At 35.1% G+C, this 16,539-nt stretch overlaps 1 protein-coding gene across 1 annotated transcript in view; it reads right to left on the reverse strand.

The window, feature by feature from the left end:
- Positions 1-16,539, reverse strand: part of whrna (whirlin a) — a 296,475-nt gene that overhangs the window by 211,307 nt on the left and 68,629 nt on the right.

Genomic DNA, 16,539 nt, shown 5'->3' on the forward strand with positions numbered 1-16,539 from the left:
GCGGGCTACGTTATAACATGAAAATATCATTATCTTGAAATAACGTGATAATATCAAGCTTGTCCAGACGTGTGCATCACTTTTAAGTGTCCTCTGGAAACACTTTTGTTGTGTTGTGGTCTTTGTTTTCTAAATGCTGCTCTTGTGTTGTGAAACTGATGAAGATGCAAATACACAAAACACAAGCAAACTGAGAAAACATGTGTTTTCTGACACTGTAATCAAGATTTAGTCTGAAAAGTTTCAAGCATATGTCTTAGTGAAACCTTCAACCTCATAAAAGGTGAAGATATATTCACCAAAACTGTAGTTGTGAGGAGTTTCATGTGTATTAGTACTCCATGTAGGTCAGTCGCCACTGACCCAGTTTGAATCTAATTACATTCACATTCAGGTTGATTTGAATGAGATCATTAAAAGAGCCAAACAGTCGTTGAGCTTGTTGTGTTTGTGACATTTAAACTAGTATTAAAACTAATGATGGACACATTACACTGAGCTGCTGTTTCAGTTTCCAGTCCTGCTATTGTTCATAATGCCTCATTAATGTTGTTAGTAACATCTGATTTTTTTCTATGAGAGGTCAAAATGTTATTCTTCTGCTTTCCATTACAAATCTTAATTGAAACATTGAGTCTGGTCTGACATTAGGTTTGTACTGGAATTATACTAAGGCACAAGAGATGGACACGATTAATTATTAGAATTATTATAGCAGTATCTCTTTATTAGTATGCTAAAGGTGTAACTCAATACAAAGAATATGATGAAAAGTCCAAAAATTCCAGTAGTTCAAGTCAAACAGCCCCAACCAAGAATTGAGTCATATAGATGGACACAATATTAGAAAGAGAGAAAATGGAGAGAAGTCTTCGGGAATTTGAAAGGTTTTTTTTGTCATTTTGTGTGTTTTTTGGTAATTTTATGTCTTTTTGGGCCAATTTGCGTCTTTTTGGGGGTCAATTTTATGTGTTTCTTGGTAAATTTCTCTTTTTTTGCCATTTTGCGTCTTTTTTGGGGGCAATTTTATGTGTTTCTTGGTAAATTTATCTCTTTTTTTGCCATTTTGCGTCTTTTTTGGGGGTAATTTTGTGTTTTATTTTGGTCATTTTATCTCTTTTTTTGGCCAATTTGCATCTTTTCTATGAAAATTTCTATTTCTCTATGAAAAAGTGTGCCGTCTGTTTTAGGAGGATATGATTTTACAGATTATATTACACTATAGTATGTATTACTAAAAGTCAGCAAAGACAGATACTACTGGTACTATGTGGATGGTTTCTTCAGCCATGAATCAGACTGAGCTCTGAGCTGCATGATTCATGGTCTGCTCCTATAAACAAACCATGGAAAAGTCTTAATCAGAGTAACACCCAACTCACATTATTGACCATTATGTAAAAGCAAAAGTTCTGCAACCACTAAAAATATTTGCTATTTGCACAGAAATCTCGAGAAAGTGTTTTAAAACAAGTATGAAAATGTTGTTGCAGCAGCTGAGCAGAGCCGCCAGAAACACTGAGACTCTATCACGGCCGTCAGCGCTGGCCTTTAGAAATCAGGTTAGAGTCCAGAGATGTTCAACAGGACGCATGTGTCATCCAGTGACTCACTGCAGGATGATCACAGCCAGACAAACAACACACAGACACACACAGATACACACAGACACACACAGCTCTCTGCTGAGTGAATCAGAAAGCATCAGACAGACCAACAGGCCGCGTGGTGAAGTCACAAACTGTGACATTAACATATTTTATTCTCCACAAGTGTTCAACATGTCACTGCAACACAGAAACAAGCTCCAAACCAAACACAACAGGTTGTTTCAATGCTTTTCACACTTTAAATCGTTATTATGTCATAATACATTAACATTACATATTCTCAACTGCCCCCTATACTGCCCTTTAAAGTCTAACTGCAGTAGCTACACGCTCTAGTCCATCTGGTGCCCTCGGCGAGATCCATTCATATTGAACAGCTCCGCTTGCTGTTTCATGGAGGGGAACTCCTGTTTCTGTTTGCCCATGGTGCCAACCAGCTATATAATACAACTGTCTGTCTATAGAATTATTAACGTACAAGTCAATTTGCAAAGAAGCTGGAGACACTAACAACTAACAAAGTCAGAGACAAGAGAGAGTGACTAAGCACCAAAAGTGAGAAAAATGTCATTGTGTGTTTATCTGTTTTATCAGACATAACGTGTCTGTCACTTGACGTGACCTGAACTCTGTGACAGCGATCTGACCGTCTAAAGGGGGGCAAGGCAATGACCACACGTCACATGACTCAGCACCACAAGTGAGAAAAATGTCATTGTTTGTCTGTTTCTTTATTTATTTATGATGTAAGATGACGTAACCTGACCTCTGTGACAGTGATCCGACCGTCCAAAGGGGGGCAAGGCAATGACCACACGTCACGCGACTCAGCACCACAAGTGAGAAAAATGTCATTGTTTTCTTTATTTTGTTAATATTTATTATTTTCAAGACAGAACACGAAGCGAGGGTGACAATGGGCATCGAAAATTAATATTGTTTTTTTTTTGTGTATTGTACAATTTTTTGGACCAAAATGTAGCTACTGCAGTTAGACTTTGTAGGACAGAACAGTTTAGGCAACTTAAACTGCTTGTTAAGAGTCATGGAAAGATCATCGTCGTGATTAAAAAAATAAAAATAAAAACTGTTGGGAAGAGATGTCAACAGCAAGATTTTTCAATTGTGTCATCAGATTTTCTCTGTATTAATCAATTCCATTAACGCAGCCTGGTATCAAAACAGCATATGAAGAACAGACCGATTTCTTAATTTTTTTTCTCCATTTTGTGTATTATCACAATGCATTTTCTTGTCATTACTGTAGCAATATTACATGACATTAGATGCTCATAGCAAGTGCTCCAGAAGTGAGGTAACACATACAGGACTTTCCTTTTTAGGTATTAAACTGACATTTAATCCAAGGAAAGTTGAAATAAGTGGAGTGGCAGAATGAGTTCAGCTCTTAGATTATTGACAACATCACAGAAATCCAGTGAGACTGTAAAAACCTGAACACATCATCCTGACAACAGATGTCTCTACACTATTCAACTTTAATAGATATGTGGTGAATAAAACAATGGAAGCAATGAAGAAAGAATAGGTGGTTTATTGACATAAACAACTCTAAAGTTTTGGCTTTTCCACAAGTTTCCATGTCACATTTAGTGCCTCAACTCTTTTTCAGCAAAGGTAAAAAAAAATTAAAAACAACTCGACCAAGTGTAAAGTGTTATTTTCCCTTTTTTTGTAGATATTTTCAAATTCTGCAGTGTGCATTCAGCATTTGAATGTAATCTTTTATGTTTCATGTTTTTTTTGTAATTTTTTTTTTGTGTGTGTTTTTGTATTTTTGGGGTATTTTTTGTAGGTTTTTTATGCATGTTTTTCATGTGTTTTTTTGTGTGCGTTTTAGGTGTGTTTTTGTAATTTTTTGTGTGTTTTTAATAAAAAAATGTATGTGTTTTCGGTGTCTTTTTAGGTGTCTTGTGTGTATTTATGTCTATTTATGTGTGTTTTTTTTGTCATTTTTTGTGTGTTTTTTGTGTTCAAAATGTTGATCCAGTAAGTCAAAATGAAAAGGTGCTGAGAAAAGAAAAAAAAAAAGTGGTTTATACAGGCAGAATGAAAAGGAGTCAAAATAGCCCCAAACTCCAAAGGGTTAAGAGGAATGAAATGTCTAAAACAAAAACATAAAAACATAAAAGCTCAATAAAAGATGTTCAAAGCATCAAATGTCTCTGAATCAATTTGTCCCGACAACAGAATCTTCAATAAAAAACAACAGCCTATTAAAACTTAAGTAGAAAAGCAGAATATAAAGATCAGCGAGTCTGTTTAAAGCTGCTTTTCATGCCCCGTGGGAGTCCTGAATGTCTCCTTTGGACATTTCAATTTAATTCATGGCATCTCCTGAAATGCTTATTCCAGCATTAGATCACTGGAGGGAGAGAAATGGGCAACCTCCTGATGGCTGCACGGCACCGTGATGTGGTGGAGAATCGATGTGTGAATATGTCACTTTGATTTCCAGTTAGGAGAATATTAGAGCATGTACTGTGAACATTTGAAATAATTGACCCAAAGAGCTCCTGACAGTGTTTTTAATGAGAGACCTGAACAAGGCTTCTGTTAACGGGGGATTAGAGGAAACCCCGGCTGGCTTTACAGCTAACCAGGCGGAGCAGAATCCAGGCTGAGAGTCCAGAACAAATCTCTTTTAGTGGAAATGTAGCCTGAAATTGGCCACTGATATGCTCGCCTGTCTGCCTCAACCTGACTAAATGTTTGATTTCATTCTCGGCCTTCTAACTTGCAGCGATATCTATTTTGGTCTGCAGACGGACTCGGCTAATGAACGGAAACATAACACATGTTCTGTATTTGTGATTTGCAGAGCAGAAAACAAGCTAAATCAAGTGGGAAATGTCTCTATAATGGTGGAGAGTGTGGCAATATATCTCAGGATGTTTTTAATTTAATTTAATACATATTTTGGAAATGAAAATGAAGGAAAAGTAGCTAAGCAACCAGGGCCAGGTGGCGTCCACCAATCAGAGCAGAGCAATCAACTGCTCCTGTGAAGCCACTGACAGAGAGCGAAAAACACCAAAAAGTTCTCCTCTAACAGAAAGTATTTTAGTCCAACCCGTAGCTCCTATCATTGATCCGACTTCACTTTGAGCATCCTCAGTTCTTCCTGAACGTCTACATACGTGTTTTGTGAAGAAAAAATGAAGAAATTGTCTTTTTAGAGCGATCAGAAGAAACTGGTAGCTCTACTTTTCTCCAGAAATGTTCCCTCCTTTTTCCCATGGAGGTCTATGAGGCTGTGGGTGGTGTTGGTGGATCATCTGTGGTCCTACGCCCAAACTAGAACTCTGACAGCTTTACCACACCAATGTGAGGGAGGAGACACATTTTACTACGTTTATATGGATAAATTATTTCTGTAGAGTGCTATCTGCGGCCTCAAGCACAGTTTACAAATACATTTTTTGACAATTTGTTCTCTCCCTCTTCACTCTAGGGATGATGTCATCCACTGTAGCCTCTCCATAGGGTAACATTGGGCGGATTATTATTAATTATCCAAAAAAATGTGTAAAATTACCAAAAAAAGACACTAGATTTCTAAAACAAAGTCATAAAAGCTTTGTAATATAATTATTTGTTTCCAAATGTATTTTTTGACAGTTTTTTCTCTCCCTCTGCACTCTAGCGATGATGTCATCCACTCTAGCCTCTCCATAGGGTAACATTGGGAGGATTTTTTTTGGCGTGTTTTGTCACGTTATTATTAATTATCCAAAAAGTGTATAAAATGACCAAAAAAAAAAGACACTAAATTACCAGATAAGACATCAAATTACCAAAAAAAATATGTAAAATGACCAAAAAAGACACTACATTCCTAAAACAAAGTCATTAAAACTTTGTAATATAATTATTTGTTTCCAAATGTATTTTTTCTCTCCCTCTGCACTCTAGCGATGATGTCATCCTCTCTAGCCTCTCCATAGGGTTACATTGGGAGGATTTTTTGGCGTGTTTTTGTCAAATAATTTGAAAGATGTTTGCCGAAACCCTTAGAAAAGTCATAGCACACTTGTCATGGCCGAGCCGGTCGATTTGATACCTTTTTAGTATATGTGCCAAACCAAAAAAGTTTTGTAAAATGACCAAAATAAGACACTAAATTACCAAAAAAGACACTAAATTATCCAAAAATGATGTAAAATTACCAAAAAAGAAACAAAATTAGCCATCATAGAGGGATTAAGGGTCACAGATCCAATAGACTATTAAAAAAACCATAACCTTTCTTGACCGTTGATTTGATTGCCATCCACTGATTTATCGGCTAATTCTTGATTACGGTTTGCCTTTGATGGTGATTGAGTTCAAGGATAAAACTATATTAGAATTCAATTCACACATGCATATATTTTTTATACCTAGTAAAAACACTATTCCTTATTCCTGAAGTGTTCGCCTGTCTTTTTATCAGGCCTCAGGCACTGTGAAGCAAAAAACAACAGCTTGACCATTTTAATTGGATCTGATTCAAATGTTTGATGGATAAAGTCAGTAATATTTGAGCCGGACGAGTAAAAAGCTGCCAGCAGTCGTTCATCAGCTTCACTCACATTACTTCAAAAGAAAGTCTTTTACAAATGATGGAGCTGCTCCTGTTTTAACACTGATGATTAATGTGACCCCCATTTGGGAAATTCTCTCTTCATTTTCCTTCTTCCACAGGGAGGTCAGAGGTCAGAACAACCAGAACAGTTCTCCTAAAGGACACTGGAGCTTCTTTAGTGTTGGATACATTCTGTGCAGATGTAAAGGAAATAATCTGCTTATTCTGTGGCTCTTAACCTACAGTGAAGGGTTGGAGAAACTATATAAATGTGATTAATGGGACAGGAACATACACAAGGCTTGGGCCGATGGCTGCCGGCGAACACCAGGCGCCAGTTTTTTTTCTTGTGGAGGGCGAAGCGGGCTCAATTTTAGGAGTTTATACTAAAGTTACTGCTATTATATGAAACTAGAAGATCTAAAGGAATCTACAGACACCAAACAGGTCAGGAAATCATGTGGAGGTGTGTCTTTTTTAGATCATTTTGTGGTCAATTTGTGTCTTTTTTGGTCATTTTGTTTCCTTTTTTTGGTTCATTTTGTGTTTTTTTTGGTCATTTTGTGTCTTTTTTGGTCAGTTTGTGTGTGTTTTTGTCATTTTGTGTCTATTTTGGTCAATTTGTTTCCTTTTTTGGTTCATTTTGTGTTTTTTTTTGTCATTTTGTGTCTTTTTTGGTCATTTTGTGTTTCTTTTAGTCATTTTGTGTCTTTTTTGGTCAATTTGTTTCCTTTTTTGGTTCATTTTGTGTTTTTTTGTCATTTTGTGTCTTTTTTGGCCATTTTGTGTTTCTTTTAGTCATTTTGTTTCTTTTTTTGGTCATTTTGTGTCTATTTTTTTGCTAATTTTGTGTCTTTTTTGGTCAGTTTTCCTTTTGACTTTCTTATTTCTTTGCATTCTCATTGTTTGTGTTCCGGACAACAGAAGAAGGTGTTTTCTGTGGTTAGAATATTTAACTTTGACAACATTAGGCTCTCAATCACACGATCAGTCAGAGAAAATCAAAGGAAGGAATCTACATTCAGCCTGTTTGTTTCCTTTTGCATCATGATGTTAAATAACTGGCCTGAGTGCTGTGGATCATTTGTCCCAGCAGGAAACTGTTGGCCGGCTGCATTAACGCCTGTCACGCTGTGATTAAATGTCTTAATGTGTCCTGTTGTTGCACATTCTGTGTGTATGTGTGTGTGTATATGGAAAAACGCTGATTAAAGTAACATATTGAGTCATTTATCCCTCAGAAGTTGTTAAAGTGAAGAGGTACACAAAACCACACGCACTTTAGATGATCATCTACTGGAAATATCAAGATATTTCCTGCAAAAAGGAAAATTGAATGTCAGATTTTACATATAAGCCAGTTTACAAATGAGCAGCAACATGATGGCTTATTGAGAGAATCACCACAACCAAATGGAACATTATTTTACTGTTTTTGCAGAGATTTTTTCAGATTTTGCAGTGATTGTTTCAACAGGTTTGATGCAATATTTTGTGTTTACTGTTTTTGTGTGATTTGGGGCTATTTTTTGTGTTTGTTTTTATCTGTGTTTTTGTAATTTTTTTCATTTTTTGTGGTTTTTTGTGGTTTTTATGTGTGTGTTCTGTGTATTTTTATGTTTTTTGTGTGTGTTTTGTAATTTTTCGTTTGTTTTTATCTGTGTTTTTTGTATTTTTTGTGATTTTTGTGTGTTTTCTGTGGTTTTTATATGTGTGTTCTGTGTGTTTTTATGGGTTTTTGTCAAAAAAAAATGTTTTTCATAGGTTTTTTATGTGTTTTTTGTAATTTTGTGTGCGTTTTTTTTTTTACGTGTTTTTTGTATTTTTTTGTGTGTGTTTTTGTGTGTTTTTTGTAATTCAAAATGTTGATCCAGTAAGTCAAAATTACTTGATAATAATGAGGTTGAGCTGTAAAAGATGATAGCAGCATGACATGGTGATCATTATTAAAGTTACATATACAGACAGAATGAAAAAGAGTCAAAAACCAACAAAATAGAACCAAACTCTAAAGGGTTAAAGCTCTTTCCAGACTGAAGGACCAACAGAGAAACTATCTGGCTTTGAATAACGAATGAACACAAAAAATAACTTTCCTTTTAAAAAAAAAAAATAACAGCCTTGAAAACATGAGATCTCAATGCACCAATTATGAAACTCTGTGCTGATGCAGATATTCAAAGGAAGGATTTGTCCGAGGCCAACACGTTTTTTTTGTTGTTGTCGTTATTATTCCACCTGTCCAGTGAAATAAATAAACCATCTGCAAAAAAAAAAAAAAATAAAACTTATAATTATAGTCATTCAGCTATCCTTTACACTATCTTTGATGAACAAATATTAAAAAAATACACATTTATGAAACCTTCGATATATAACCTTTTTTCAAATGATAATGATTTTTTTTTAAAAGAAATAACTGCTTCAAAAGCAATTTGGCTGCTTTACAACTACCGACTGAGTGAGAAGCTTTTTCATTACTTACATAGCCCAAGAAAAAGATCAGATTTAATTTAATATACAGGATCATCTCAGTACATTAGAATATAATGTAAAAGTGCATTTCAGTAGTTCAAGTCAACCAAGTATTGAGTCATATAGATGGACACAATAACAGATAGAGATTTTTTAAAAATGGTCATTTTGTGTCTTTTTTGGTCATTTTTTTTATTTTTGTGGTCAATTTGCATCTTTTGTGGTCATTTTATGTCTTTTTTTGGTCAATTTGTGTCTTTTTTGGTCATTTTATGTATTTTTGTGGTCAATTTGTGTCTTTTGTGGTCATTTTTATGTCTTTTGTGGTCAGTTTATGTCTTTTTTTTGGTCAATTTGTGTCTTTTGTGGTCATTTTTATGTCTTTTGTGGTCATGTTATGTCTTTTTTTGGTCATTTTGTGTCTTTTTTGGTCATTTTATTTATTTTTGTGGTCAATTTGCGTCTTTTTGCGGTCATTTTATGTCTTTTTTGGTCATTTTATGTCTTTTTGTGGTCAATTTGTGTCTTTTTTTGGTCAATTTGTTTTTTATTTATGGAATGTGTCTCCTCTTCAGTTCAGGATCAGATTTTTCATCTTAACCTCATCTTTACCTTTTTCTATATTCACCTGGAATGTGTCTCATGTCTAAGTCTGTCTGTGTGTAAAATGCAAATAATAAGCTGGCATTATTCTTTTTTTTCTGCTTTTAGTCTGCTCCCCTGTTGAATATTGTATATGATTGAAGAAGCATTATAGGAGAGAGAGCAGGATAAAGGTGTTCTATCTCCACACGGTGTCACAACATAACAATAAAACACTGGAAAGGTCTGATTTAATGCTGTTCCCCTTCAGATTATGTTCCAGTACACACTTCCTTCTGTGATGTATTATATACAGTACATACTGTGTTATGTCACTAAATGCATTTGTGTTGAGGAAACTCAAGGTGTCAGCTCAGAAGAAAAGATTCTCTGACTCGGAGCTCGGAGCGAGTCTCAGGTGTTAAAGGAGCTCAGTGCCAAACGTTTCTGCAGGCAGCTGCAGAATAATGGAAGAGTTTAGACCAGGGGTCTCAAACTGTCGGCCCGCGGGCCAATTGTGGCCCTCGTGACGATTTTTTGTGGCCCCCGACTTGATATGAAAGTTTAATGTGAGTTTTATATGAATGGCACTTTACCGTGTTGTGTGTGGAAGGTCCCTTAAATTACTGTTTTTGGTCATTTTCTGTCTTTTTTTTTTAGATAATTGTGTGTCTTTAATATTTGTCTTTTTTTTTTTAAGTAAATTTGTGTCTTTTTGGGGTCATTTTGTGTATTTTTAAAATAATTTTGTCTTTTTTTGTAATTTTGTGTCTCTTTTGGTAATTTTCTTTTTAAAACTATTGTCTTTTTTAGTAAGTTTGTGTATTTTTGGTCATTTTGTGTCTTTTTAAATAATTTTGTGTCTTTTTAAAATAATTTGTATGTTTTTTTGTATTTTTGTGTATTTTTAAAATAATTTGTGTCTTTTATAGTAGTTTTGTGTATTTTTTTGTCATTTTGTGTCTTTTTTGGGTCATTTTGTCTCCTTTTTTTAGTAATTTTGTGTCCTTTTTTGTAGTTTTGTGTCTTTCTTTGGTCATTTTGTGTCTTTTTTTTTTAGTCATTTTGTGTCTTTTTAAAGTAATTTAGTTTTTTTCTGTCATTTTGTGTCTTTTTTTGGTCATTTTGATACTGCCTCCCAGGTAATTTGAGTTTGAGACCCCTGATCGAGAATGAGTAAATGGTTTTTTATATATATATATATATATATATATATATATATATATATATATATGATATATTAGTGTTCTTTTTTTTTTTTGCATATTCCTGGTATTAAATAATAATCCTTTTAAGGAAGCTGCCTGTCTGACAGCGTAGATCACCTCAGCAGGAGGAATAAACGTTTGACTTGTTGCCAGATCTGAACCTCCTGCAGGAAGTTAAACGTCTGTAATTAGAGAGAGAAGAAGAGCAGCGTGCTGCGGCTGTTATATCACTTTGCTAAGTGAAGCGTTTCTCATTCCTGGAGTCTATCTCTCACTTGAAGCTCAGTGTTTGTGCTGACACGTTGATCCTTTCAGTTAAAGTGGAGGAGAGTCTCCTGACCCTCCCGTGGCCCCTCTTCTGCCTCGCAGGGAAATATGGAGGGTTCAAGAGGGCCACACTGACGAGTCCAACAGGCTGAGATAAAGCAGGAGAAAGAGAGAAACAACAGCAGGAAAACACATCCAAACTGCTTTTCTACAACCCAGCTGAGGGCAGATAGTAGAGGATCAGCTGGTTCAGGTGATCAGGTCACAGACACAAGAAACACTGTGAATGAAGCAGAAGAATCTAAAGGCAACAACTCAACTCTGATGAAACATGAACGTGTTTATTCATCCATGTAAAGCTTGTTAATATTAGTGTCTGCAGCCTTGAACTGATTAATGGATAGACAAAGGAAGAATTTACAAGATAACGTTCATCAAGAAATGTAAAACAGAGAAAATAAAGGTTTTCTATCAATGTTGAACTTACAGAACTGATCAACAGAATATCAGCAAAATACAATTAATGTGTTTAAAAACCAGATCAAACAGTAAATTTAAAGGTCTAAAACCAGATCAAACAGTAAATCTAAAGGTCTAAAACCAGATCAAACAGTAAATCTAAAGGTCTAAAACCAGATCAAACAGTAAATCTAAAGGTCTAAAACCAGATCAAACAGTAAATCTAAAGGTCTAAAACCAGATCAAACAGTAAATCTAAAGGTCTAAAACCAGATCAAACAGTAAATCTAAAGGTCTAAAACCAGATCAAACAGTAAATCTAAAGGTCTAAAACCAGATCAAACAGTAAATCTAAAGGTCTAAAACCAGATCAAACAGTAAATCTAAAGGTCTAAAACCAGATCAAACAGTAAATCTAAAGGTCTAAAACCAGATCAAACAGTAAATCTGAGGGAAATGATCTTGCTGCATGGACAGATAAACTGTCATTTTTGTGTCTTTTTTGGTCATTTTACGTCTTTTTGTGTCTTTTTTTTGCATGGACAGATAATTTCACTTGACAAGATAATCATTATAATTATTTTTTTCTTAAACTTCTTGTGTCTTTTTTTGGTGATTTTACGTCTTTTGTGTCATTTTTGTGTGTTTTTTTTGTCTTTTTGTGTCTTTTTTGTGTTGTTTTGTCTTTTTATATCTTTTTTGGTCATTTTACGTCTTTTTGTGTCTTTTTTTGCATGGACAGATAATTTCACTTGACAAGATAATTATTATAATTATTTTTTTCTTAAACTTATTGTGTCTTTTTTTGGTGATTTTATGTCTTTTGTGTAATTTTTGTCTTTTTTTGTCTTTTTATGACGTTTTTGGTCATTTTACATCTTTCTGTGTCTTTTTTTGCATGGACAGATAATTTCACTTGAAAATATTTCTTAAATTAAGATTATGAAACTTAGAAATGAGCATGTTGAACACTTAAAATAAGACATTAACTCTTAAAACTAGATAATTATCATAATTATTTTTTCTTAAACTTCTTGTGTCTTTTTTTGGTGATTTTACGTCTTCTGTGTCATTTTTGTGGTTTTTTTTTTGTCTTTTTATGTCTTTTTTGGTCATTTTGGGTATTTTTTGCATGGACAGATAATTTCACTTGACAAGATTTCTTGTCACACCTTTTTGCAGTGCACCATCTGTGTGCTAACAGACAAAAACAGTAAAAATTGCTTTCAGCTGAAATTTCTAGAACTTTTATTAAAAAAAAAATCATGCCAGTATAGAGTGTTTTAAAGGAGTATGAATGAGAAAAGAGTTTATGGATTTTGGAAAATGTTGAAAACAACAATGAGAAAATAATGTTCAGTTTGATCCCCAGACTTCTGTTTCCATCGTTGCATGTCAGTGATTAAAGAAAAGCTCCTTGAATCAAACTAAAATGCCAAACGATGTTGACTTACAGCTTCTAAAATGTGGATTTGTTGCTTTTCTCTGCTTTATATCAATATTCATCTTTGGTTGGACAAACAAGCTGTTTTAATTCCTCACCCTGGGCTGCTGTGGAACTTTACTTTGACATTTATGAATAATTAAAGTATCCTGGTATGAATCAATATGACTTTAGACAGAATCACTGGTTGCAGCGCTTCATTCAGCTCACTGTATGGATTTAAACAAACGCTGCATGCAGCTGGAACACAGATGTGATGTGATTATTGTGTATTGATCCTCTCTCTGTTTGGTAACTCTGATCACTAGCAGCTGATTACTGACTGATACTGATACACAGAAAACCTTCTGACTCCGCTGCAGAGTGTACACTTTAAAAAAGTGGGTTTAGGGTGAAAAACTGTTAAACCATGACAGTAAAAGACGTAAAATGATAAATGGGTTAATTCAGTTTCAGTAACAATGAAACACTGTAAATGTAAATATCAGACAAAACAGGATTTTTTACATTTTTGGGGGGAGAAATATTGTAATTTTTGCATTTATCTTTTGTAAAAAATACTTTTTCTTACTGTTAAATGTACTAAACACCATATCTCTGACGGAAATATACTGTAATATTTAATGCAGGGTTCGGACACTTTAGCAGTGGTCAAATTTAAGCATTTTCAAGGACTGGAGGTAATATTAAAATGACCAAAAAAAGACACAAGATAACAAAAAAAGACACAAAATGACAAAAAAAAAATACACAAAATGACTGAAAAAACACTAAATTACTTAAAAACGACACAAAATGACCCCAAAAATTTTAAAATGATTTTAAAAAGACACAAAATTACAAAAAAGACACATTTTTTTTTTTAAAAAAAGACATAAAATTATTTAAAAAAGACACAAAATTACCAACAAAAAAAAAGAAACAAAATTACAAAAAAAGACACAATTATTAAAAAAGAAACAATATTATTATTGTCAATTATATGGCAGAAAAGAGTTTCTTTTGATGGAAAAACCTTTTATGTTTTACGGTAAAAATATAATATAAAAAAAAAAATCTTAAACATGAAATCAACAGTGCTAATAACATTTTACCGTCATATTAGAAAAAGTTGCACCGTATTTATTATTCTAAAGTTGTGGCAACCACAGCTGCTGGTTTTTACCATAAAAACAACAGTTTTTTGTCATTTTTTACACTGTGCTGTATGGATTTTAACCAAACGTTGCATGCAGCTGTAACACAGATGTGATGTGATTATTGTGTATTGATCCTCTCTCTGTGTGGTAACTCTGATCACTAGCAGCTGATTACTGACTGATGCTGATACTATAAAACCTTCTGACTGAGAGAAATAACCTCCAGTCTAACTGGTGGTCTGTTAGAGCTCCTGGTGTGGACGGACGTGTTGTGTGTCTGTGAGTGTTTGTCAGTATTGATGTGTGGCCTCCTGCTGCAGCGAGGTGATGATGATGATGATGATGATGATGATTTTATGGCCCACATTGCTGCAGTAAATCCATTTGTCAGCGTGCTGGTGGAGGCTAATGGCCGACGCGGAGCGGTCAGTGTGAACGTTCTGCCCCGGAACAGATATCGACTCTATCGACTCGCTGTGGCCTCAGAGCTCAGAGCTCAGAGCCTGGCCTAGTTCCTCTGCTGCATTACAGGGACGCTAGCAGTCAGAGGCCAAACCATAGAAGAAGACAACAAGGCATGGGACTGACTCGGCTAAATAAACCTACACATCCAGGGGCACAGACGGGATTTATGAACTGGGGGGACAAAGATGTCAGCAAATGATTTCAACTCAATGAGTTATTTTTCCACTCCATGCCTTAACCAAAATATGGTTTATTTAAACAACTTTAAATGAACTGTAGTGTAAACAACAACCAACATATTAGAAAATTTCCTCTGGGGAAATTCTGAAAGGGCCACGGAGGCTACTGCCAGTGTGTGTACACTATGATGAGATTCTTCAGAGATTTCAAATTATGCCCTTTAACCTCAAAATGTGTGTGTGTGTGTGTGTGTGTGTATCTGTAACTGTAATCACATCAAAGATCAAAGACAATCAGATCAAAGCAATCAACAGAATTAACTGCCACCTGGTCCGGCACAGTGACAGCAGAGGTGGACAGACTAGAATTTCTGGCCTCGAACAGAAAGCATTTTTGGCAAAACCATAATACCTATCATTGATCCGACTTCACTTTGAGCGTCCTGAGTTCTTCCTGAACGTCTACATATGTTTTTTTTTCAGAAAAATGAAAAAAAATAGCTTTGTTAGAGTGATCTAAAAAAACTGTTCCATCTCCCTTTTTTCAGAAATCTTCCTGCATTTTTAATATGGGAGCCAATGAGGCTGTTGGTGCGTGTTGGTGGATCATCTGTGCGTCCTACGCCCAAACTATAACTCTGACAGCTTTACCAGAGGATTGTGAGGGAGAAGACTAATTTTCCTACGTTTCTATGTATAAATTATTTCTGTAGAGTGGAATTTGCGACCTGGAGCGCAGTTTTCAAATTTAATTTTGACAGTTTTTTCTCTCCCTCTACACTCTGGCGATGATGTCACACACTGTGACACGAACATTCCGTGCAATACACACCCATTATAATCTCAGAATTTCTCCAAAAATGATCATGGTCATTGAACAGGGATTGATAAAAAACTATATGACCTATCGAAACGTGGATTAATACACCGATACACAAGACTTGTGTCTACTGTTTAAAGTTTAAATGGAGTCTCTAGGTGAAATTATGCCGGAGAAGTAGACGTTTAAAAATATCCAAATATTGTTCTTTTTCGTGTGAATTTTATGTGATCTGCACATTGATTTGCATGCAAGAACATGCGTGCATGGACATATTTTATTTCTTTGTATTCAGCAGAAAATATACTCGATATATAAACAGTATCGTCACATCTCATTGTTTTTTGATTCCTGCAACCCTCACAGAAAAATGCAATGATTCTTTTTAATGAGGTGTTTGTTTAAAACTGATTTTTATCTCTAATCACCAAAACTAAATCACATTTCATCTGTATTTGACACTGCAAGAAAGACGGCACACAAATATGACAATTAACAAACTGTTAAACTGCAACAACACGTCAAACAAATCTCACTGAACAATAAATAACAAGAAGTGGAACAAAGGGAAGCAGTAGATATTTAACAGGCCCCTCAGAGTGTGTTCCCCCTGATTAAAACCTATTGATGTGATGTAGTGCCTCTATGATTGAGCTGCTCTAAATACTCCCACTTCCTGTCTGCCAGCCGTCTGTTAGCCTCCGTCCATGACGGCGTTTAATCCACCGGAGCAAAGAACACGTCAGCGTTACTGTCAGGAGGAAACGCTCCGACGGAGGAAACGCTTCAAGATATCAGTCAGACTGGGACTGAGGAGCGCTGAGGCTGGGGACGCTGGTTATCTGTGTTTATGTGTTTATGTGTGTGTTTATGTTGGTGTGCTTATGTGTGTTTATGTGTGTGTTTATGTGTGTTTATGTGTGTGTGTTTATGTGTGTGTTTATGTGTGTTTATGTGTGTGTGTTTATGTGTGTGTTTATGTGTGTTTTTTTTGTGTGTGTGTTTATGTGTGTGTGTTTATGTGTGTTTGTTTTTGTGTGTGTGTTTATGTGTGTGTTTGTTTGGGTGTGTTTATGTGTGTGTGTTTATGTGTGTTTATGTGTGTGTTTATGTGTGTTTATGTGTGTGTGTTTATGTGTGTGTTTATGTGTGTTTATGTGTGTGTGTGTGTTTATGTGTGTGTGTGTGTGTGTGTGTGTGTGTGTTTATGTGTGTGTGTTTGTGTGTGTGTTTATGTGTGTTTATGTGTGTGTTTATATGTGTTGATCTGTGTGTTTATGTGTGTGTGTGTGTGTGTGTGTTT

Source organism: Centropristis striata, chromosome 19 (genome assembly GCF_030273125.1).
Source record: "Centropristis striata isolate RG_2023a ecotype Rhode Island chromosome 19, C.striata_1.0, whole genome shotgun sequence".
Lineage (NCBI taxonomy): Eukaryota > Metazoa > Chordata > Actinopteri > Perciformes > Serranidae > Centropristis > Centropristis striata.